The 22918-nt window shown below is 33.8% G+C and overlaps 1 protein-coding gene and 1 long non-coding RNA gene across 2 annotated transcripts in view; one reads left to right on the forward strand and one right to left on the reverse strand.

Annotated features, from left to right (window-relative positions):
- Positions 1 to 22918, forward strand: part of Thsd7a (thrombospondin type 1 domain containing 7A) — a 398347-nt gene that overhangs the window by 87359 nt on the left and 288070 nt on the right. The window lies entirely within an intron of this gene.
- On the reverse strand, positions 14713 to 18882 carry LOC141420573 (uncharacterized). The gene is made up of 3 exons (XR_012445096.1): positions 17519 to 18882; positions 15491 to 15605; positions 14713 to 15372 (listed from the first exon to the last, which is right to left on the reverse strand). It is a non-coding gene; the product is annotated as an uncharacterized lncRNA (long non-coding RNA).

The raw sequence follows: 22918 nt of genomic DNA on the forward strand, positions 1-22918 counted from the left end.
GACAATGTACAGCAATAAGACTTGCTGTTAAATTATCTGTATAGGGAATAAATAATACAGGAATTCAGGAAAAAAAATAAGTTCAGTATATTGGAAAGAGGAAAATATGAACATCTTGAAAGAAATAAAATGCTTAAATATACATAGAGGCCTTAGAAGAGCACTTTTTAGGAAGAAATTGTCAAGGCATATTTCTAAGTGAGAATAGGTATGGAGAGGCCATTTGAACTGGATGGGAGTTGCAGGAAACAGAAATGTAAATGAAAAGGATACCTGGCTCACCTGAAGGAGGGCAAATGGCAAATCAGTGAGCTACAAGGTAAATAACTGAGGAGCTAGCAGTGTATCAAGAGAATCTCCATACAGACTATAAAATATAAAGAGGATCTGGCTTAAAAATAAATGACCAGATGCTAGAGATAAATAGAGTATTGACCCAAAGATAAAGAAACTGAACATGAGTTATGACTGCCAGTCAGTGTACAGGTGGACAAATATTGATTTGGCTGAAATGTTTGGGTAAGGAGGATAAATTGTGGAAGGAAACATCCCATATTTAAGAACATATTTTGAAGCAAAAGTGGGGAAATTGAAAAATTAAAGCATAGTCATAGTCAAATAGTTTAGTGTGTAATAACAATAAATACACTGTAATGTATTACATAAAGTAATGTTTTACCTGTATTTTAAAACATTAATTTTATAAGACAAAAATCCAAGTTAAAAGTATTGGGCTGGGCATTGTAATGGATGTCTGTGAATCAGCTATTCCGGGAGACAGAGGCAGGATTGTGAGTTTGAGGCTCACCTGGGCAAAGGTAGTGATATTCTATCCCCACAACAGAAATGTTGGGGGGCATAGTTCAAGTGGTAGACTGCTTGTCTAGCAAACATGAGGCCTGGGCTCAATCCCCTGTACAGCAAAAGAAAAAAAATGATTGGAAATAATGGGCAAGGAGTTTAGGGTAATCTGATCTCTCCCAGCATCTCTGTTTGTTTTTATTTCATTTATTTTATATAAGATAAACACAAAAATATAAAAGAAAAGACCAGGACTAAATTTTGTTAATCCTCAATTTAAATATTATTCATCAAGATTTCTAAAAAAATAAACATCTCACTTCTTTTACAATTCTGACTAGACATTTCATAATTCATTACTTCAAAGTATTTGTTCTGAGTTCGGTTAAATTAAAATTTGATTCAGTCTGTCCTGGGTGAACAAAGATTCCATAACAAAATGAGAATTCAAAAGGTAAAAAGTATAACATTGTCCATGCTTGCAAAATCATAATAGTCATTTCAAATTCACTCACCAATTGTAGAAACTGTGCTGTGTACTTCATGTTGAAAATGTCAGTGTTTCATTCACTCATCATATCTTTTGCTAAAGTCAAGCCAGTTGTTTGGCAGAATAATTGGAAGAGTTGTTTTTCCTATATTTTCAACAAAAGGTCTAAACTTACCAAAATTCTGTATTTCAAACATTTTTCAATGAGTTAGCAAATTCTACATGGTATCCATGGGGACTTCATTTGTTTAAATGCTTAAATATGCTTATTATTATTTGTGAAAATATCTGCTAAGTGACATTCTACTGGAAGACAAAGAATTGGATTTCTTTTTAACAAGCGAAAGCTCTTCAATGTACCATTAAATCTAATTTTTTAATACTTTACCTTGAGAAAATGAGCAAAATATCCTGTTGTGTAACTGATGATGCTTGTGGTCACTGTCCACATTATTACAGAGTATTGTTTCGGAATTTATAACAGATCTTTTTTGTTTGTTCATGTTCTTTCTTGTTTATTTTTAAGAGTCTTTAAAATATCCTACAGCAGTTGGGATCCTCTATCTTTAATTTTCTTCCTGTTTGACATTGTTCTAGAAGGAAGCAGTGGGAGAATTTCACTAGTGGTACTGTATCTTGATAACTTTACTCCTGAGTTTACTTCATCAGAGGTTACACGAATAAGATGGAGGCTCCTCACCACAAGGCCTCACTTTTATTAAACTTCACCTATCATTCATTACATAGCTTCTCCATACATCTTTTTATTTACTGACTCTAACTATGTTTTTTATAGAATCAAACAGGATAACACTATTTTTATCCCACTGTGAGCAACTCTCCCAAGTCACACAATTTAATATGCTTGTTTGTCCAACTCCTCAGCAATGTTTTCTGTGTGACTTCCTCCCCCTAACAAACTTTAGTGACAAAGGAATTCATTTAAGATGTTACTTTAGTGTTTTGTAGATATTATATGAGACATTTTTTTGACCGGTGCAGAAAAAAAACTGTCTGTCTAATGGTTTGGTTATATTTCATTACTTATTTCACTATTAAATTAGAAATTATAAGATACTTCATAATATTATTAATTTAGGAAATTTCAGAGAATTAATGATTTTTCATAACTTTTAACATTGTAAAATAGTGGCAGGTGCTTGTCATTATTAATAACATCTTTAGTTTTGAAATGTCTTGCTCCCAATGAGCCCCAAGATCCTAGGATATTGGAAACACATCACATGTTCCTAGTAATCAGTGTACAAGTTGATACTGGCTGCCTCCCCAGAATACCCAGAGCATGCATTCATAGGGAATATTAGGATTTGTCCAATGTGAATCTCAAAGTACAAAAAAGATACTCAGAGCAGTTCATAAGAGTTTATTTGAATAATAATTCAAATAATATTCTCAATAATTTTGGGTTTGGTCAATTTTTTTATCAGATGACAACATTGCTATTGTTTTTACCTCACAACATGACTGATAAATAGTTTAGACTAGCCTGAGAAAGATCAGCTTTTCCAGTTCCTTGTTCATTTGTGTGTGCACACTTTTTCTTATTTTTAAATTTGTCTTCTTCATACTTTTCAAACCCTGTATTTGTGTTAAGAAAGCTAGATTTTGCTACTCTGTATTTTCTAATCCTGTGATCTCATAACAGTGTACCAGAAAACTCTAAAACATTAAAAAAAGTGAAATGCTACAAAAGATTGAGCATGGCTCTTCATTGATCAAATCCTGACCTTACCTCAGAATGGTATATATACCAAAGGGACTGAGCAAGACTTCCAGTATCTATTAGTGCACTAAATATTAGTAACCCATAATGCATTTCTCATTTTCTAGATAAAAATTTGTGAGTAAAAAATAATGTGTGCATGAAGTATCTGGAGAATATATGGCGGATTCAGATACAGTAGGTTGGGGGTGGAACTTTAAAGCTTGCATTTTACAAGCTCATAGGTGACTGAGTCTGCTGGTCTCTGGCCCACATTTGTATTAACAATATATGTGTATTAACTTATAATGCTTTCACTCATTTTACAAGCATCTTAAGAAGCTGACTTCCAATTTAAAGACAGTAGTAGACAATGGGATTATCAGCCAGACTCAGGAAGATAAATATTATATGTTTTCTCTCATATTTGGAATCTAGACCTAAAAAAAAAGATATGAATATAAAGTGGGACTGTTTGGAAGGGAACCAGTGGGGAGGGAGGACGAAAGAGGAGCGTGATGGGGGTGAATATGGTCAACGCACTTTATATGCATGTACAAAAGTGGAATAATCAAACCCATTAAAATTGTTTAAAAGAAGGAGAGAATGAGTTAAGAAAGATCAATAGGGTGAATTTGATCAAAGCACATTATATGTATGTACAAACATATCACAATGAAACCCCTTTGTATATATGCTAATTATGCAAACAAGAAAAAATAAAAACCAAGTTTAAGAAGCAAATAACAATTATAAGCAATTGCAGTAATGAGGTAAAAAAAAAAAAGTTAGCATTGTTAATGAAAATGAAGAACAATGGACAGATCCCAAGAGATAGATCAATCTCATAATGAATGAATACATCCTATTGACATTGGATCCTTATAAATATTCTTTTGAGATGCACTTCTGTCATTTATTTAAAACAGCAGGAATATCAAATGTACTTCTCCATAAATAAGAAAAGTATGATGGCATCTTTCACTTTTCTGAAACATGAAACCCTCACTTGATATTCCACACTTACTCATTGTGCTAAATTGGTAATGTGTGTGTATCAATTATTTTAACATTCCTCTCCCAAAATTTTCAGAAAGCAAAATAAATGAATGTATCCCTTAAAGTAGTTGTTTCTGGACATAAAATATTTGTTATTTCATTCACCATTAGATCATTGTTTTGAACTCTTTCTTCCTGTCTTGTGAGTGTTATCATTTTGAGATTTCATTGTTGGTAGGGTAAAAAGAACTCAAGGAGAAGAACTGCTGCTTTTATGGAAAATAAAACTATAATGATGTAATGACCTCATCTACAAGAAAGTAAGGAAGAGGAGGAAAGGCAAAGAGATGCTAGGAGAGGAATGAATAAAAGGTTCAAGAGAGTAAAAAAATCTGGTAATTTTGGCAAAAATCTCAATCACAACTTCACAAATATGTATGTTCCCTTGCCATCTGCATTCCTGGTCCAATGACAGATTACTCTTTTCCCTGCCTTCAGTTGTAGGTTACATTTTCATGAGAAAGATAATGCTTATGGTGTGAAATAGAATCAGCCTTGGGGGCTCGATATTAAAACAGAAGTAATTTAGATGCCTTAGAAGTGAATCTAGGAACTTGTCCAGCCAGTGGTAGGAGTATAAGGGCAGCTCTCATCAGCACTTCAGCAGCTTTGCCAGGAGCTGTGCTCTAAACCTTTGGTTTTCATTACAAGGGAGAGACCGGGATGGGCATGAGGAATTATTAGATGACTAAAAAAGTTATATGGAAAACATGAGACCCACTAGGCACAGACTATTTATAATTCCCAAGTCAGTGCTATTTCCTTCAGACTGTGGAAGACAATATAAGGGAAAAACAAGCTAATTTCAGTGCTACCAATACACTCTCAGGACTCATATGGCACTCACAGATTGAAATAGCCAATGTGGAAAAAATGTCAGTTCACATTGCATTTCTCCTTCATTCAGGTATGTCATGAGGGAGTCACAACCCATTTAGAGTATCAGCACAATCATTGTCCACCTCCATCAATTTAAAGTAAAGAGGGGAAAGGGAATCATTAGGGTACAGAAAAATCAATTCTGGGCATCTGTCTGCATGCAGACCTCAGGCCAAAACAGATTGAGTACCAAAAAGTAGACAAAAGGGAAATCCCAGATTTCATTGTACAGTTCTTTGGTGCTGTTGCTATTATGTGACTAATGAACCTTTCATTTTGAATCAGTGTGTTTTACAGCTGAACCTAATCATTGTTTCTGTGACCTAAAACTATGATATGTGGCAGAAGTTGAGATGAGGTGAGGCATGATGGATTGTCATTGTCAAATTATTAATAGAAAAGTTCATTTTCTATTAAAAATACAAAATATGACATTTTATTCACAGCTCCTTTTTGAACTCTAGTTCCAGCTGCCAAAATCAACTATATCATTCAATGCTGCACAATTTTGCCAAATAATTGTAGGTAATTGGCAGTTTTGGTATTAAACTCTATTTAACTCCAGATTTTATGGAAATGATTTCACAGTATCATGTTTCTCCACAAACTACAAATAATTTTTTCTAAAAAATGTTAAAGTGTGATCAAACTCTATTTGATAATCGTAACAAGAAAAGAATAAAGCTAGGGAGCTTTGTTTCAGTTGAAATATTGATAAGATTATTCTCTAAGTCATGTTCAATATATTTATAATATGTACATATTGTAAAATTTAATATTGCAGCAATATCAATTATTCAACTTTTGTAAACGAGTAAACTGAGATCCAAAGAGGATAAATAATTCACTTAGGAGCTCTCAGTCAATTGATAAGTATGGAACCTACAAAATATGAGGGATTTCTAGCACTCATGATACCCTAAAGTTCAGGGAAAGCAAGACATTTTCATCCAAAGTCATACAGTCCTTTATGTGTCTAAATCCATATAGTCTGTATACATATATGTATATGCATATGTATTTTGGGGCCACTGGTAAACAAGGAAAATAGTATAATATTCCCCACATACACAATTAAGACTATTTCAGATATATCACAGTTTATTTTAAAAATGAATTGGCCGTATAAAATTCAATCATAAACATTGAAAATCATTTTCTGTTTTTATATGGTTCTAATGACGTCTTACTTTCTGATATGGATTCTAAACTAATGCAAAATTGCTTTATGGGATGAGATAGTGGTGAATATCCCAGACTCGCAGGCATTCAGAGCCAAACAAGCTGACTATGTCTTTTACAACTTTAACAACAAAAACATTCCAGAAAAAAAGTATTTCTGAAGATAATGTGGGACAGGTTTTATCATAGGAACTAAACAATGCATAAATAAGCTCAGTCTCAATGTAATTTCTTGTGAGGACATCTCAAGTTTAAGTATATAAACATTAAAACTCTTTATCTTATTTCAATATTGGATCAAGTTAGTGGATAATCTCAGGCATTCCTATGAATTAGAGTTGAATTTATTTCATTTTTTAAATTAATTAATTTTGTGTGTGTGTGTGAGACAGGGGTTTGAACATAGGGCTTCAAACTTGCAAAGCAAGTGTTCTACAGCTTGAGCCATACCTCCAGTCCATTTTGTTCTGGTTATTTTAGAGATTGGGTCTCACAAACTATTTGGCTGGGCTGGCTGGTCTCGAACCACAATCCTTCAGATCTATGCATCACAAGTAGCTAGGATTACAGGTTTGAGCCATCAGCCTAAGGCAAGAGTTGAATTTACTTTTCATCTATAGTTTGGGCTGGTGAAACTATAGCATAGCATTTCATTATAAAAAAGTAAAGATATGTTATTAAAACTCAAATTCAAAAGCATACTGTTTTTTATGTATCTTATTTGGTTGTTTGAGTAGGATTTTTCAGTTTTACAAATGTTGAAGAATTAAACAGTTTTCCTTTTCTACTTTTTTCTTTTCTCTTGAATTTGAGGAGTTTCTTAATTTATGCATTACTCCTCTGACAGGTATTGCACCAGAAAGCTATCTTTAGGTATAACAAAAAGATAAGGCTGATTCCCTAGTTTAATTAGGGAGAAATTCCTCAGTAACATTTCCTTTTGATTGCCACACTCCATGTCCATAGCAGGTTTGGTCAATGATTCTTAGCTTTTAGGCGTACTTATACTTGTGATTCTCCTTGATTTTATGCACTTATTTGGGTAATACACCCATGCACACATACACACATGCACACACACATAAATGGTGGTCTCAAAACAACTATTTCTCTTAAACTAAAAAGAAATATTTTCCCATTTAAAAACTCAGCTTCTTTAAATGTCTGCAATAAGTTGAAATCTTTTTTTTCCTAGCCAGTATATAAAAATATCAAAATTTAGGCTTAAATAGGACATTGTTTAAGTTGGAATATAAATCATATAAATATATATTTGTGTAAATTGCACATGTATTTTCTTTTTCCTTAATTAGGATTTGACTAAGTTTTATTCCACCATAGCATTCTATTTGTGTAGTTTTAAGTCACAAACCCAGTATAAAACTCTCTGCTACCAATATCACAGTAAGATCAGAGGAAAGCTACTTGGAAATGTTTACTAAAGAGACACTTCTAGTATCGATGTAGTTCATGTTGGAAACAGGACTACTTCAGCTTGACTGCAGGAAGACTTTGGGTATATGGAATTCTGTATTAGAAACTTTGGTTTAGGAACACTATCCAATCTAACATTCTGCATATAAATTCACATCTCATTAAATGTCAAGTTCATTCTTCTATGTACTTAAGCAAAATCAAACAAATAAACAAAGACTTAGTGTCTCCTTTACTCTTATATCATTTCATCTTTTATCTAGTCATATGGGCTCAGTGTTTTGAATATATCCCCAATCCCACAACTTGTCACCACCTTCACTCCTTCACCACCATCTCTTGGTTGGGTTATTACAATGGCCTTATAACTGATCTTGATTCCACCTTCTTAATTTTGGAATCTGTTCTCAGTTTAGCAGCTGGGTTGCATGCAACACTCAAATGCGAGCATATTTCACTTAGCGTGAAGCCCAAAGTCCTTAAATTGTTTTTAAGTTTCTGTATTATTTGGGTCAGTTACCTTCTATATGACCTTTCTATTAATCTTGCTTATTCTATTTCACCCCTGCAGACTTTCTTGTTATGAATGAAATTCACTTGATATGCTTATCCTTCAGAACCTTTGACTTTACTATTCCCTCAACTGAAACACTCTTCTTGATGTGCACGCATGAGTAGCTTCTTTACCTTTTAAATACCTTCACCAAATGAGAACTGTTTGATCATACCTCTAAATAAAATTGCAAAGCCAATGAACTAACCAACAAAAGCCAGTAACATTTCTAATTTGCCATACCTGCTTTATTTTTCCTTTTCTTACTTGTTACTATCTAATATAGCATTTAATTTACTTGTTTATCTAGTTTATTTTACTATATCTTCTCCTAGAATGCAGGCTACATGAATAAAGAAACCTTTTATTTTTTTGGGGGGTGGGTTTCATATGCCATGTATTTTGAATGGCAGTTGTCATGTTGTAAGCAGTCTATGAATAATTGTTGAAAGAATGAATTGAGTTACTTCAAGATGATAGCACTCAGGGATGGAAAAATATAGGTTTCATTGCTACATTCATTTTATACATAATGAAAATGTGATTAGGGTGTTTGGGGAAGATGATAAAATACCAATTGAGTGAATACTAGAAGGAGTTTTGGAATATGTAATGTATTTTAAAGGTATTTATTTGTTCTTCATGGTCAGTATTTTAAATTCAAATTATTCATATATCTAAATAGCAAATAAAGAACAGATTCAAGTTGTTAAGTTCTTATGAATAAAGCATATCTAAGTGCTTGAAATAAAGAAACACAGAAATCAAGGAGAGAGAGGTGTGCTATCTGGAAATGTAAATTAGAAAAAATAATTCAGTGATTATTTTCTGGATAAAATATTTCACATTTTAGTGAGAATGTTAGAATAAACTACTTAGAACCAATACCGTTCAAAGGCCTTCCATTAATCAGTCATATGAAGACAAGCATATATCTGACCTCAGTGAGCTTCCACTTTGACTAAGGAGTGTGTTGATAAACCTGATGAATGTAATGTACAGTGCCATTGGAGTCTCAGGAGGAAGACCTAACTGTTACAAGGGTACATGGAGGCTTTATGAAACAAAATGTCATTTAACCCATAAATGAAAATAGGTCTAGAAACTAACCAGGGAAAGAGAATATGAAAGTTTTGAAGCAGAGGAGAGAGAATATTAAGGGAACTAGGGAACAAAAAAAATGAATAAAAGTTCAGTATATGTGCAGCAGAGACAGCAAGAAGGAGTTGCCAAATAAGGTTGAAGAGATGTAGTGGAAGGGGGGCAGATTATGGAGGCCTGGAATATCATATGAATTTTAGATTTTACCTAAGCTCATTGGGAATCCATTAACATACTTAAAGGTCAGTTTTCCAGTTTAGCCAGCATTGAATTAAAGAGGAGAAGAAATGAATGAATGAGAGAGGAGCAATGCAAAGGAGGAGGATGCAGACTCTACTAGTAATCTAGGCTGAAGACATTGGTGGCTGCTTTAGGTAATGCAGTGAGAATGGAGAGATGTGATGCCTTAGGATGATTAGAAGGAAAATAGATTCTTGGCATAAAGTGGATTTAATTTGCACGTTAGTATAAGTAGAAACTGAAGTTTTTTTAATTTTCATGTATCAATTAGGGGCTTAAAATAAATATTTGAACTTGAGAAATGTATCTATGATACAAAAACATATATATGTGGTCATGTAAAGCACAAAGATTACATGAAATCACTTAAGGGAAGAGCTAAAAGAACAGGAATAAAAAAGTGTGAAAGAAATCCCATCAATTAGGAGATGAATAGAATAGAAGGAACCAGCAAATAGGAGTGGGAAGAAGCAATGTGGTAAAAGTTAAAGCCATAAGAATGTGAAACATAAGAGAAAATAATGGCTTGAATAGAGATGATTGTTAAGATGGCAAATGCTGCTGAACATTCAAGCAAATAAAGACTGAAAAGTATCCACTGGATTTACCTATGTAGATGACTATAGTGAACATGATGCTAAACAACCCCACGGGGGATTGATGGAGATGGGAACCAGTTGACAGTAAGTCACTTACATGGAGCAATCAGAAATGGAAGAGGCAACTCTGGAAGAGATCAACTGCAGGGAAGAGGTTAGAGAAATGGCAGAAATGAAACACAACAGAAGATCAAAGTAGAGTTTCTTTGTTTTGTTTTGCTCCATTATGAGAATCAAAGCCATATATAAAGACTGATGGAAAAGAGCAAGAAAAAAGTAAGTAAGGATAGAGAAATGGTAACCATCAATAGACCACATTCCTGAGAAAATGGGTGGAATTTAGAAAGCAAGATTATCCTTCTATAGAAGGAACATTTTAGAAAATGGGCTTCATAATGAAAATTTAGGAGATTTCCATCTGATGACTTCCATTTACTCTGAATTATGAGATGAGGTCAGAAACTAAAGATGAAGGTCAAGAGGTAGAATGATTTGTGGAAACAATTTGAATTTTTCCTGGCAAAGAATGACTGTATGAACTAAGTAGGAAGGCAAAATAGGATATCTGGAGGCAGTATTAAAAGAACTATTGAAGTTCGAGAATGTGTATTTATATACTGGGCTCTGTCTACATGTTGTAGTGTTTTCTCAAATGTCATGAAGCCAACATTTGTTGGAGTCATGCCAGACAAATTGACAAAAGAGTAGCTGAGCAAGGAATTTAGTACTGAGACAAAACAATGGTTATAGTTATGGGCATGAAATATAATCTCACTCATAATACAAATGAAAACAGTTAAAGTTAAGGAGAAGGTAGAAAGTCTCATTCATTCATTCTATAAATATTTACTAAGGAGCTATTATGTTTGTGCTATTACATATGTTTGTACTCTTACATTTTGAGTGAGGTTTATAGACTAAAGGAGTTTTGATATAAAAGACTTTTTCATGTAAGATTTACAGCAAGTATGGTTTGTGAGCTAATTTAAGGTATAGTCATAGTTATAAGTAATAGAAGTGGAGTTGAGGAGAAGACAAACAAGTTATTGAGAGGGTCATTGGGGAGGTAGAAGCAAAAAGACAGAGCATGTGAACATAGAACTAACTTGAATGATAGCAGGACTTCAGTGAAAAGAATGAATGAGAGTGATAATCAGTAAATGGGGAAAATAAAAGTCATATAATGACAAAATAGAATGAGCATCAAAGAGTGAGAATTTATGAAAGACAGCTATGGTGAAGCTATCAGGGTAGCAAATTATCACACTTCTGGATACTGAGAGTCACTGAGTATAGGAGATTATCATTTCCATGACATAACTTGGAGATAAAAACAAAGACCACATAGAGAGCCTGATTTTAGTTAAAGAGGAAGATGGAAGAATCTTAGACGAAACAAAGAAATGAGGGAGTTTTCTAACTCAGATTTTATATAAGTAACTAATAATCTTTTCTGGGAGGTGAAAAATATAACACTGGGCATGCACATGCACTACTGTTTATACAGAAAATACATATTCCAAGTCTTCTTTTCATAACAGCAGCTATAAATTTCCTCATGAGTATAGAGTAATAAATTTATCTGATGCTTTTGTTATTGTCTTTTCTGTTTTTCATATTTGCTCCATTTCAACATTGACATTTCATTTAGCATTAAGCTATATTTAAAGGGAAATTTCCAATGAGATTCAAAGTTATAAATACATTATTTTAATTTATTTGAACAAAATCAGAGCCAAATGTGCCTCCAAGACATATTGCTTTGGTTTTTTCAGTCTGCTTTAGAGCTATAAGTTGCTCTTTAAAGGAACACTATATTACGTGAACATTTCTTCTCTCTTAATTCTTTGCTCAATTCCTTATCCTAGTAAATGTGCTCAGCACATTAATACCATACCAGGACCTATTGATTACATCAATGTAGGCACAGGTTGAAAATTTAAAGGAAAAGAAGATGGATAATTGTCACATTTGTTCACATTGTTTAATGGTAGACATGAGCTCAAATATATTATCTGCTAGTTCTATGGAACACAATCTTTGAAATGATTCATAAAAGAATTTGCAAATATTCAAACTGAAAATATTTTAAAAGGTAATGTAAGATATGAGAATACTTCATATCAGATTAGACACAATAAATGAGATAATCATAATTCAAATTGTGTGTGACTGCACATATAGTTGTTTATAGATGAGTGTGTGTTGTGTGTAGGAGCATAGGTCGGTAGGTAGGTATGTAAGACAAAGGTGAGAATCAAGTGTTCACAGTTGTTTAAAGCCTTCATATATAGACACATATACATAGATATACATACATACCTATATGAAGTCTTCAGATAAAGTCACACAAATTGTGCTGCACAAACATGAGTTTGCTAATTCTTGCATAACTTTGCATTTGCTATGTTGTATATCAAAGAAAATTAGCATACTCCTAAGAGAGGATACAATGTGCTCTTTACAAACTTGTGTTTAAACTCTGGTTCAACCAAATTACATTTCCTCATTTGTACAGATTACTTCCATAATGACTGCATATATGTTACTGATAATTTGACAGAACATAGTATAGTTTTGAGAAGTATAACTGTCTTAAATTTCTTAGAAAGAAAATTTTGATTTTGCAAATTACTACTGGACAAAGATTCAAGACATTATCCCAAATGTATTCTGAAAGCATTTCATGAAATAAATATCATAGCAACCATATGTAAGATGTATATTTGGGGTCATTGAAATCAAAGTATTGGTTAAAGATGTAAGAGTCTAGAGCAGCTAGTGGACCAGTAAATAACACTTAATATCCACTTCTTAGTTTGGAAACAAATAAGAGAGAAAATCAGACACTTAGAAAAACCACACTTTTATATGTCAAGAGATATATTGCCACATTGGGCTCCCTAATACTTTGCTGTGGAATTAAACATTCTTTTACATGGAGTGGAGAGTGAATTAACTTCTCCACCAAGATAATCCAAGTTTTGGAAGGCAGATCAGAATTCTATCTCTCTGAAACCCATGTTCTGAGAAAGGAAAAGAGAAGGAGTCTTTGCTGACTTTATGCACTTCCTTCTCTTAAATCCATATCTCTCACTATGGAGAAGAATAAGTGAAGTGAGGTGGTGGAGAGTAGGGAAGAGAGACAGGAATATAATTGTAGTGTAAGTCCCTCTATGTGAAATCAGGAGGATAGAGAAATAAAATATGCCATACCAACAGCAGAGGAGATTCCCCAAGAATAGGAAAAACAAAGACTTAGAAAAAATGCTTGTGAATGTGAATATTCAAAGGACAGGCTAGACTATAGCACCTACAAGGAATTCATCTTAGACACTTCCATCTCTAGCTGACTTCTCTCACCTTTATTGCTTATGAGTTGTTTTGAGAATCAAACCTTTTGAATCAGTCAAATTTGGGTCTGAGCATGTGACAACATTATACTTGCAAGTGATCAAAAAAAGTTAGCTGTCTCCCCCACTTCTTTTATTTAAAAGGAAAGGAATTAGGAATTGGTAGTGGCAGGGGTTAGGGGGTAAGCTGTTTTTGCACAGAAGAAATTTGAAGAGTTAATAGAATGTAAAGAAAGAAAAGTGGTTCTATTCTGTGAAGAGTCTTTGAGAGGGTATTTTTTTTTTTGCTTCCTGATTTCTATATTTATGTCATCTGTTTCTATTATCATTTTTAGTTTTGCTGTGATTATTATATTAGTATAGGAGTATGTAATCAAAAGTTGGGTTTTTTTTTTTATTTCTCAGAAAGACTAATAGGGCAAATATGTTCCTAAAATGTATTGTGGTAGGAAGAAATGGAGGAATATAAACCAGTTTGGAGAATGTTATAAGGAGGCAGTAATAAACATTTATATAAGATTCATGGGAATAAGAACAAGAAGAATTAAACAATATGAAGCATATAAAGACTTAAAACCTACCTACTGAATAGTCTATTGCATTCTTAATTGATTTTATTGAAGAACATAGGGAGAAAAGATTTCCAGGATCATAGTTAGCTTCTAAGATCTGGAAAGCCAGAGACTGGAGAGAAAAGTAGGAAAGCAGGGATCTATGGCTTAAGGAAGCCTGGATGTCTGTAGGTGCTACTGGTCAGATAATTGTCTCTGCTTGTTTTCCCATTGCATACTGTATTCCCACCATCATCCTGAAATCTATACATTGTAATTTCTTTTTTACCTGATAGTCTGTTCTTCATCATTCTCAGCCATCATGCACTGGCCTAAGGGATGAATTAGACATGCACTTGGGAACTGAAAAAGTCACAGAGGCATAAAGAGGAGAGGAGAGGGTATTCCAGTCAGAGAGTGGCTTGGCATTCCACTAAGTGGAGAGTGGTCTAGCAGGCAATCAGATATGCCTTTTTGGTTTCTTAATAACATTCTTATCATGTCCTGATGGGCTCCTCTATTTTTGAATTTCAAGTAACTCCACTTGCACCACAACAGTTGTGTGTAGTTTTTTATTTCCTGACTTAATGAAAATTGTTCTTTTCATATGATTACAGAACAAACAAGAATTTTATTTGCCTTTGAATACTTATAAAGGTAAATATTCAATGTCTTTTATATTGCAAGGTGTCCATGACACCTTGTATTTTTCATAAGGAATTATGGAATAGAATAGACTTTATCAGAACCTTGTATTTTCTTACAGCCAGTGAAATAAGTATGAGAGGCCTGGGCTTCTGCAGAAATTGAAATCTAGAAATCTATAATTCAAGTCACACAGTAGCTTGGATAGGCAGCAAAAGTAGGACTTTTTAATATTAAAAATGACAATTTTAAATGGAGTTATAACAATTCTCAAATCAAAAATCCATTGCTTTGAGAGAAGGAAGGGAGAGAGAAAAATCTTAACAGCAAATTTTATAAATAAGTTATGTTTCACACACATTTCTAACTGGTTTATAAATCATTTTGCTTTAAATAAGCTGATCAAAGTCACTTGGAAATTCAAATCTTAAGATTGCTTTTACACATTTTTCATTATTTCTCTTCTTCGCTTGGAATTATTATACTATGCAATCAGTTACTGGTAATTTCATTTTGCTTTGATGTGTCCTTATAGAATTAACTTCTGTTTATAACCAAGAGTCTCTACTTCTTCCCAAAGGGAGCTTCATATGATGTAATAAGATGTCTCAGTGCTTCCAAAGGAAATAATTGGATTTTCCCAAATTGAATTTAATTTGTATAACCTCAGTAAAGTCATTCACTTCTTTCAAACATTGTTGTGTGTTTTCTTCTTTTCTTGAATAATCAGTACATCCAATTCCTAAACCAACGCTTATTGATCTGGAAGAAGTAAGTTATTCTGCTAAACTTTCTCTTCTGCTAAAAAAGCACGAGAGTTATAGCAGCCACTTGACAACACATGCACAATTGAGAGAGAATATGAATATATTATGCTCACCTGGGCCCCTTCATCTGATTACTCATAGATTCATTTGCAAAACATATGTGCCCCTTCCAGTGGCCGTGCTGGACAATCTGGTGTGGTTTGCAAGTTTGGAATTCTTTAAATTTGACTGAGAAGAGCCATGTGGGAAGAGGAACATCAAAAGAGAAAACAATAAAAGTATTCTCTCTACTTCTGTGAAAAACATAGTTAAATAGTATCTTTAAACTCAAAATAGATAATTTGACAATAATTTTGGACAAATTGCTTTTTTCTCTGTGGTATTTTTTAACTAAGAAAATTCATCTTTGCATTTTCTATAAACACAAAATTTGAAATTGGAGCCCAGTCATGGCCTAAGTACCTTCCACAAGACTCCACCTATTAAGTCTTCATGACATTGGTGAATCTTTGGAGATCAAATCATATCCAAGTTCAAATTCAAGACCCTGATAAGAATTACAACTTAAGTGACAAAGGACCATCTAGCTCCAGCTTAACAGCATGATCATCTTTAATGAATGATAAAGTTATCTTTCCCTTAATTTTAAAAAGAAATTAGAGATTTTATGTGTGCATGTGTGAATGTATGTGTGATGCATATGATAAGGTTTTTGAGATTATTCTGTCCAGGGATTTCCTTGTATTACGAATGTACCTTTTTGGCCCTCATCTGCTAAAGATAACATTAAGTTTAGACCTCATCATCAGAGCGTGAATTAACATTTATTGTGGGGAGAACAGCAATAGATTTATTTTTTAACTGATAGTCACCACTTTAGCAAAACATCCTAGTCAAGCCCAATGAAACTCTTAGGAAAAGATTATAAGCATAAATTTAAGCCTTAGAAAGTAAAATCAGCTATTATTTTTCCTTTTTACTTATTAGTTTCTTCTAGCTTGTCTCCCTTTTGAAGACTGGTAGGGAAACACAATATGTCATACTTCAGGAGATAAGCATTACATCCCTTCATCTGGCTAAGAACAGGCTCAGCAGCAATGTGTGTTGCAAACTGTGTTAATTAATTAATCATGGCTTTAAAGCTATAGATTAAGGCATCCTGTGTTTGGAAGAGTTAAGAAGATTATCTGTCCACTCAGTCATTCTTTACATATGCATGGGCACACAAAGATGAAAAATTGATCAATGGCAAGCAGAGGTGTAATGTTATAGATTTTTGAAGGAGAGAGAAAATTAACCCTTACTCCTGGGCTTTGAACATTCAAGTTGGGGGAGACTTAAGTTAATGTAGGCTACGGTATTATTACCTGCTTTCTATATGAATTATGGCCTTTGCTTTGAGTTATATTTTATGAAGTCTTATTAGGAAATTGATGATTTCTACATAAATTAGAGGAAAATTTTATTTCTAAAATAACATAAGATCATATGTCATTTACTAATACTTGAAAGTGACATTTGATATTAGAATTAAATAGAAAATGCTTAAGGAAACGTGTTACTAATAACAGTAAATAAAAAGTAAATAAAGGCAGAATTTATTATTGAGAAAGCAAATCTGAGATTTTGCTTGGGCCATTGGGGCAATAAATTGATCAAGTCATAAATACCTAAGAGTTGGTCAATTGTTGTGCTCATGGAAAATAAATATTTCCTACTGATACTTTGTTAGAAAATATCTAAAATTTAGTGCTTATAATAGTGATTATATTTGTGCTATATCAAGATGTTGACCTTTTCCAGAGATAAATATTTTCAGTAAAGGTTAGGTCACTTCTGTATGATCCAGAAACTCCAAAACAAATGGCATTTTATGTGAAAAGAAAGAAAAAAGATACCTGCTATTTTCCCTGGCTTATGATTATTATGGCTTATAAGCTCAAACAGAAACCAATAATGAATAATTTTTAGCTGAGGAATTAGATTGTGAAATGTGATATTAGTGTTTAAGACATAGAGTCAGCCCAGCATCCAGGAAAACAGAGTACAGCAAATGGACTAGTCATTTTGAATGGTGTTGTCATCATGCTCTTTGTAGATTAATGATTTGTATTAGCCTCAGTAATCAGCTGGAAGGTTACCTGGAAACATGCAGCATAGACTTTAGTTCTGTAGCTTTCTCCTATTTATATTTACATGGTCTCTTGCATGAGGACTTCTTTTGAACATTTCTCTTCACGTGATAACTTCTTAGTCAGTCAGAAGTTTCCAATTGAGAGTTTTTGCTTCTTTTAATTTGATAGTAGCTAGAAAACTATTAAAAATAGACTACTGATGGTGACAAAAGGAGAAATCCAAATAAAAGAAATGAGCACCCAAAAGGTGGTCCTGAGGCTTTTATTTATATGGGTACAAAGATGGTAAATAGCTCTTACCTCAAGTAGGGTGTCTGTACAGTAATTGTCCATTGGCCACTTTTTCATGCCGTTACCATGGATGTAACCACAGCACAGCTGAGGTGTCTGCTGTCTTTGCATTACAGGCTTCTGCCAGTTCTCACTGAGAGGCAGCTGATTAGTGTTTTTTTCTCTTAAGAAAACATTACCATGTTTAGCAAGTACACTGTGCCAAGTGTTAATAGCTTTACATTAATCCTAATAATAGTCTTATCACTAATCCTAATAATAGTCTTATCTGGAAGCTAATAAAAATGTGAATTTCCTGATGAGGAAACTGAGGATACTAAAACATGAATGTACAAGTGTGAACCTATACATAAAGGAAAATAAGTGCAGGATTAGAGAGATAAAGTCATTTTATAAGCAGATAAATGTCACATTTAAGATTGAAGAAACATTTCAGAAACTCCTTGTGCATCGTAGTAATGTCATCTTAACCTGGAGCATCAACACAAGGAACAGATCCTCCATGTGACTTCCAAGGCTTGTGGCTCCTGGAGAAAGCACTCTCTGTTATTCCACAACTCCTCCACTCCTAGCATGTGGAAGGTATAATGGGGAACAAAAGCTATGGTTTAAATGACTGAGGCATAAAATTATCAAAAATGTCTCACCTGTGTGTTTAGCTAAATACATAGGCACATTTTCTTTACTGATTCATTTATATTATTTCAACTTTCCAGGAATTTATAGAAGTCCCTGGAGAATAAAAGAAGACAGTATGGGAAATAGTGCTAAAGTTTTTCCTACAAAGGAAGAAAAGTACTGCTCCCTTGTTTGCTGACCTAAAACTATTTAATACATATCTTATTTAATAGATACATTTTTAAGAATACATGCATTTTGTTTACTTTTCCAAATCTTATAAAATACACATAACTTTTATCAAATAAGGTAGCAGACAATTATCATTTGAAAAGCAATGTGAAACAACTAGACCCTGACGCTGGCTATTATTCAGTGAGCTATTCTCTTATCTTTCCATGTTTTATATAATAACCTTCTCTCTCTCTCTCTCTCTCTCTCTCTCTCTCTCTCTCTCTCTCTCTCTCTCTCTCTCTCTCTCTCTCCTCTCTCTCTCCAGGTAGTCTAAAACACATGCTGGTTTGAAAATACAGGCAGGTAGTAAATGGAAACTTAATAACTTAAAAATAAATGTTGGTTTCTTCAATGAAATAATGACATGATTTTCCTCCTCAGAGCATTTTGCCAGTCTTGACCAATCATGCTTTCCTGAGAAATAGGTCAGCATTCAGATTCCCTCTGCATTAGAATTTAAGATGTGTTTGTTAACTCCACATGCAAGAATCCAGCAGGGGAGATCTATCCTGGATTTCATGCTTACCCTCTAATTCTGGTCTCTGTTACCTTGAGACTTCCAGGTTACATATCCTGCCATGTGGTTTTGAGGATGAAGTCTTATGTTACCTGTTGTTAGATTTTATTTCTGAGACTTAGCCTTGATGAGTAGGTGGAACAAAATCAGTTACTAGGAATCTAACTCAGATTCCCTAAATGGATTTAAAGAAATGTGTGTTAGAGCCAGTTCATGTCACTGAGCAGTGACTTTAGCTGAGTTTTTATTATTATATATTCAATACTTAGAAGGAATCAGTACTTGAAATACTTTACATAATTTTTCTTCTTTTTTTTTCCTTGCAAAATATATTTAACTTACCCTGGATACATTGGTTTTCAAGGTTTTTTTCCTTGCCCACTAGCATCAGTATCACTTCTGAACTTATTAGAAGTGCAAATTCTCAGGCTTTCTAAATCAGAAACACATCAGAAGGGACCAATCAATTTATGTTTTCACAAGCCTCCATGAGATTGTGATGCTTGCTAAAGTTTTAAAACTGTTCCACTACATATATAATAGATGCTTCCAACCTTTCTAACAAGTGCTTATTCAATTATTTGTGTTTTCACTAGACTTGGTTCATAGAACTAAGCATATATTAAAAGGTCACTAGATTCTTAAGCACAGTGACATTAAGGAAGTATGTGTCCATTACATATATTGATCTGCCCTTTAAGAGTTGTCAGGCAGCAAGCCTGGCTGTGTGAAGTAGTGAACAAGTAGGATGCACACTCACACTGATCCTCTTCGAGTTCAGGGTACCCTCTGCTTTTGTCTCACATGGAAAGGAAGAGCAAGGACTAACTAGCTAGAAATATTAAACTTGATAAAATGACTTGTGTTTTCTATTGTTTTCATTTACTTTCTAAGTATTCATTTTTCTATTGATTAAGAAAATACATTTTCTGCAGACTCCAAGTACTGATTCCTTCCAGATATTCAATATACCATAACCAAAGTTGAGATTAACTACTCCATATGTGTCTGCCAACACCTCATTTATTTATATTTTTATAATATGCCAGGTACTGACTGAAATACATCCCAAAAGAGACTGCAATGGAGAAGGGTGGAGAAGGGATTCCATCTGACTCTTTCCATGCTAGCTATGAATTATGACCATAAAATCAAATCTGAGTCATAAGTGACTCAACTCATCATAACTCACTTATCAGGCCAAATCCTGAGATTGGTAAATCAGAAAGCCAAGCACCTGACACTCAGGTGATGTATAAATCTTGCCAGCAGATTTTTCCTATCTCAGGCTGATCTGACAATAGTAGTATATTTGTGGATATAAATTCATGTGGTTAAGAGAATCAGTCATTTAAGAGATATCTGTCCGAGTACACACAGGGTACAAAGCATCATGGGATATCTAGAGATAAATCCCACATTGAATCCATGCAGTCTGAGCAGAGAGCCCACGGCAAAGCAGGGACTTCAATATTCCAAGAAAAAAAAAAATTCAAAAACTCTGGAGTCATAACTTCTTCAGAGCTTAGTTCAGGTTCTACTATTGATTTACCTCCTTGTTTAACACAGGGTCTAGTGTGCAATAAAGTCAAAATAAATTAAGATTATTTAATCTCTGCTCTTTTCTGAATTTCCTTATTATAATTTTCTAAATAGTCCTGTGGCAATATCACACATTGCTTAGGTTTTCATCGTGGGTTCTATGTTGGTAAGCTTTATTTGCACTTTTTCAATGTCCAGACATCTGGGGGCCCTGTTAAATCATATCTTTTGCACGTAAATGTTTTACAGACTTATGTTAGTTGGTACACAGTAGCTATTTGCTAATGATTGTAGAAATAGCATATGAGCATACAGCATATTGGCTTGTAACGCAAGACATGAGACACAGAACACTGAAAACTGAGTGGCCCAAAGCTTTTGAATGCAGAGAAGGCAGACATCCCTAGGCTACAGGGAGGGAGCAAATGTAATATCACAGGAGTGATAAGGTGGAATTTAATCTACTACTCAGGAGGTGAGGGTGAGTGGGCCACCTTGTGATCTCAACCAAAAGTTAGAAAGACATCATCTCAGTCAACAAGCCTGGTGTGGTGGATGCACTTACAACTCCAGTTGTGTGAGGCACAGTTCTCCAGGCTGCAACAGGCTCAGGCAAAAACGTGAGACCCTTTTCAAAAAACTAATCAAAGCAAAAAAGGGCTGAGAGTGTGGGTGAAGGGCCTGCATGGCAAGCACAAGGCCCTGAGCTCAAACCCAGTACCTCCTAAGATAAATAAATAAAATTCAGTCTTCATTTCACAGTTGGCATAACCTAATGCCTGACAGATTAGTGTTTTACTTTCAAAACAATAGAGTTTTAGGTTGTTTTGTTCTTTGTTCTCTCAAGTTCCTGATTTTCCATTGATCTTATCAGAAGTTCTTTGGGCAGAGAATTTGTTCTTTTAGACTCTCAGTAGCACAAGATACAAGAGACAAATATATACTTTCTACACAACACTGAATATAGAATTTATAAACCTGTTGAAGTCACCATAAGAAGGGGACTAAGGAAAAAGCAGGGGATGAACCAATTTGGGCTATAATACATATATACATGGAAATGTCACAATGAAACTCCCTGCATAGCTATCTTATGCAAACAAAAACGTCTTTTTCAAAAATGGAGAACAGGAAAGCAAAACAGGTCCTGTCTGGGATTGGTACCAGTGGGAGGGGGAGGATATAAGAAAAGGGTGTAGGAATGTGAATATGGTGAAAATATTATGTACTCATGCTTGAAAATGGAAAAATGAGACCTATTGAAACTATTCCAGGAATGGGGGAAGGGAGGGATAAAGGAGAATAATGGAGGGGGTGAATTCAACTATGAAATATTGTAAGAACTTTTGTAAATGTCACAATGTATCCCCAATACAACAATAATAAAAAGTAAAAAGTGTTTTAAAAAAATTTTAACAGCAAACAATACATATTTGTTTGTGGTTCCTGGTCATTATTTTGTATTTTCCAAACATGTGAAAACTTTCTCAAACCTAACAATAAACCCGAGCAAAATTCATGTCATATTAAAACATACTAAGCATACTTTTTGAAGTTTAGCAAAATTTATTTAGTGAAGCAGGGAGAAATAGAAAGTAAGGAAGGAGTACCACTGGGCACAAGAATAGCTGGTAACAAGCTATTCAAAACTTTTTATCCTTTTCTTTTCATACTGTGGATTGAACTCAGGACCTTGCGTTTGCTAGGCAAGTGCTCTACCACTTAGCCACATCTTCAGTCCATCTTTTAAATGTTTTTAATTTGTGAATATTAAATTGTACCATGAAACTAAAATTTTATCATATAGGTATTTTGATCATATTTATGTTAAATGAAAATTTAACATTGATTTTTAAATTATATATTTGTAAATATATATATACTTATATATATATTATCCCTACATTATCTCTGCAATATATAAAATATCTGCTAAACTAACTTTAACTCCAGGCTCTGAGCCAAGCACTTTGATGATTAATAAAACATGATTAGGGAACGAAGCTAAGATGGCTCTTCAGTTTGGAGAAATGGGGTGAAAAATAATAAAGAGAGGAAATTGCATGAATATTTGAGTGACACCTTGGTGTTCCTCAGCTGATCCAACTATATGTTTTTCTTAGCCAATTTATTGGCACATCTTCTTAAGTTTAAGAAATGGACAGAAAAGAAATAAAGTATGCATATTCACAATTTTCCCAGTC

This window comes from Castor canadensis, chromosome 2, assembly GCF_047511655.1.
Source record: "Castor canadensis chromosome 2, mCasCan1.hap1v2, whole genome shotgun sequence".
Classification (NCBI taxonomy): domain Eukaryota; kingdom Metazoa; phylum Chordata; class Mammalia; order Rodentia; family Castoridae; genus Castor; species Castor canadensis.